The sequence below is a fragment of the Staurois parvus genome, unplaced genomic scaffold (genome assembly GCF_062004578.1).
Source record: "Staurois parvus isolate SC_StPar_1 unplaced genomic scaffold, SC_StPar_1.0 ptg000595l, whole genome shotgun sequence".
Taxonomy (NCBI): Eukaryota; Metazoa; Chordata; class Amphibia; order Anura; family Ranidae; genus Staurois; species Staurois parvus.
The window spans coordinates 2,632,631-2,636,326 of NW_028318391.1; positions in this window are offsets into that span (position 1 = coordinate 2,632,631).

Consider the following 3,696-nt stretch of genomic DNA (forward strand, 5'->3'; position numbering starts at 1 on the left):
AGATAGATAATAGATAGATAATAGATAGATAGATAGATAGATAGATAGATAGATAGATAATAGATAGATAGATAGATAAAAAAAACTAGATAAAAAAAAATAAAAGAAAGAAAGTTCTGCCACACCCATTCTCAACGATAGGAAGAAAGAAAGAAAGAAAGAAAGAAAGAAAGAAAGAAAGAAAGAAAGAAAGATAGGACGAAAGAAAGAAAGAAAGAAAGAGAAAGAAAGAAAGAAAGAAAAGAGTTATTTCTGCCGTGCCCATTCTCTGCATCAGCCTTACTGACGTGGACATCCCCTTTAAGGTTTTTTTGTCATTAATAATGGTTGTGATATATTGTGTTTATCTCTCTGTATATCAAATTGCTTCCTTACAGCCTTAATAAAGATTTTCCTCCCTCATAACTCTCCTGGAATGACATTCTCGGATGGAACGCGGCTTTTTCATTCACAGAAAAGTACACCGACCAGCACATCTGGCTTCGCTAATTTTTAAGATTCATAAAAAAAATTACATTTTGATTTCTCCAAAGAATAGGACCAGCCTGTGTGTTATAGGACGTCTCCGCATTGCCATGGAAACAGAGGCAGGCGTTTTAATTTGTATATTATCTCTTCATTAAAGGTAAAGGGGGAAAAAAAACTCCTTCGGTAAACAATATAATTATATTCGGCACAGAACATTAACGTTGCATAATGCAGGGAAATGCTACAGACGTGCTGAGATGAAGTGTGATATTGCTGCGATGACAGACGGGATGAAATTACTTTTCTAACACTGCTGAAAATTGCTTTTAAATTTGGTGTTGGCAGGGGCAGCAAAGGTTCAGTCCTGAGTCCCCCTCCTCCAGCTGAGCTGTGGTATAGTCCACTGTGTTTTAGAAGGAAAGTCCAATTCATTTTAACCACCTCCTCTCTCACACAGGTGCACCCCATATGGACCAGAACTGTTCTTACATCTCTGCTATGGGCCTCTTTAATCAGCAATATTTTTTTATCATCCCCTAAATTGACAAAGTAACACATTGATCCTTATTTACAGTAAAGCCAAGCAATACTTTTTTGGTGGTAATGTCTTGCAAAAGTAATTTTCTTTTCTATAAAAAAAAAAAAATACTGGTGCTGTAGATACAAAGTATACATTTTATCATTTGTCCAAGTTAAAATGACAGTAAACATATGATTCTGGTACAAAGCATTGCAAAATTATTTGCAAAGGAATTTTTTTTTTTTCAATTTAGGAATTTTTTTTAAGTGACAAAGAAACCATCCATCACTCATGTTTGCTGGTATACCAATCCATTCACCTTTGAGTTCCGTAGGCTGTGTAGTAGCATAATGCCAGCAATGGCTAGTAGTCATTGGTCAGGAAGAAAGAAAGAAAGAAAGAAAGAAAGGAAGGAAGGAAGGAAGGAAGGAAGGAAGGAAGGAAGAAAGAAGAAAGAAAGAAAGAAAGAAAGAAAGAAAGAAAGAAAGAAAGAAAGAAAGAAAGAAAGAAGGCATGTCGGAGGCAAAATTGAAGGAAGGTGTGTTCGTTGGACCAGACATTAGAAGGCTGATAGTTGATCAAGAGTTTGTCAATACCATGACGGATCCTCACAAAGAAGGGTGGATTGCATTTAAAGAAGTCGTACAGAAATATTTAGGCAATAACAAAGATCCTCACTACAAAAAGATCGTCGGACGAATGCTGAAAGCATTTCAAGCTTTAGGTTGCCTGATGAGTTTGAAAGTGCGTTTCCTCCAGTCCCACCTTGACTACTTTCCTGAAAATTTGGGAGCTGTGAGTGAGGAACAAGGTGAACGATTCCACCAAGACATTAAAGAGGTGGAAAGGAGATACCAGGGAAAATGGAGCATTACAATGATGGCAGACTACTGTTGGAGGCTTCAGAGAGACATTCCAGGTGATACTCACAAGCGTAAATGCACCAAGAGGAGCCTCACAGGGAAGAGGAATCCAGTTTAGTGTGTGTAGGTGAGCTCATTTCAGTTCAAAAAAGGATTTTCATGAAAAAAATTGTAATAAAACTTTAATTTTATAAGTCTATTTCCATTTATTTTGAGGTATTGCCTTATTTAACATAGTTACCTAAATTGTCAGGAAACGTGATGTCCTATGACAAAATGGAGGTCATTTTCGGATTCAGCGCACCAAAAAACATAAAGATTCCGTGGAATAACCAAAACAGCTCTTGAAAAATTTTTTTCGCAGACCTGTGGTTTTTTTTAATTATTATTTTTTACAGTTTTTTTTAAAAGCCCCGTTGGAAGGATGGAAAGAAAAGGAAGAAAGAAAGAAGGAAGGAAGGAAGGAAGGAAGGAAGGAAGGAAAGAAAGAAAGAAAGAGAGAAAAAAGATTACTGTTATTGGTAGAAAGAAAAAAAGAAAGAAAGAGTACTGAGAAAGAAAGAAAGAAAGAAAGAAAGAAAGAAAGAAAGAAAGAAAGAAAGAAAGAAAGAATAAAGGGAGTATTATTATTGGAAGAAAGAGTACTGTTATAGAAAGAAAGAAAGAAAGAAAGAAAGAGAAAGGAGAAGAAAATACAGAAAATACAGAATGGCACCAAGTACTCTGGCCTGCGGGGCGGGTTTGATGGTGGCGTTGTTGGATGTGACGGAGAAGTCAATGTGGGGTGGTGTCCGGGTTGGGGGGAAGACAAGAAACTCGGTTTTGGAGAGGTTTGGTTTAGGGAAGTGGAGCGACATCCAGTCTGATGTGGGATGAGGTGGGGGGTTGAGAGGGGTTGGGCTCCGTTTCCACCACCCCCCTCTGCCAATCCCTCCACTGGCTTCCAATTGCGTAACGGATCAAATTCAAAATCCTAACACTGACGTACAAAGCCGTCCACCATACTGCCCCGAACTACATCACTGACCTAATATCCAAGTACCACCCAACACACACACTCCGCTCCTCACAAGACCTCCTTCTCTGTAGTTCCCTGGTCTCCTCTTCCCATACCCGCCTCCAGGACTTCTCCAGGGTGTCACCCATCCTCTGGAACTCCCTGCCCCAACCCATCAGATTATCACCTACTCTCCTCTCCTTTAGGCGCACCCTGAAAACCCACCTCTTCAGGGAAGCCTACCTCACCCCCTGCTAACCTGCCGACCTCCTCCACTCTTCCTACCACTCCATCCCCCACAGCTATCTCCTCCTGTGCCACCATCCCCTCCGTCCTAGATTGTAAGCTCCAAAGAGCAGGGCCCTCAATCCCCTCATGTTTTGCATTGTATTGGTATTGTTCTGTCACATGTTCTGTGACATGTACTGTTATTGGAAGAAAGAGAAAGACAGAAAGAAAGGAAGAAAGAAAGAAAGAAAGAAAGAAAGAAAGAAAGAAAGAAAGAAAGAAAGAAAGAGTATTATTATTGGAAGAAAGAAAGAAAGAAAGAGTACTGTTATAGAAAGAAAGAAAGAAAGAAAGAAAGAAAGAAAGAAAGAAAGAAAGAAAGAAAGAAAGAAAGAGTACTGTTATTGGAAGAAAGAGAAAGACAGAAAGAAAGAAAGAGAAAGAAAAAGAAAGAGAAAGAAAGAAAGAGAGTATTATTATTGGAAGAAAGAAAGAAAGAGTACTGTTATAGAAAGAAAGAAAGAAAGAGTACTGTTATTGGAAGAAAGAGAAAGACAGAAAGAAAGAAAGAAAGAGAAAGAAAGAAAGAAAGAGAGTATTATTATTGGAAGAAAGAAAGA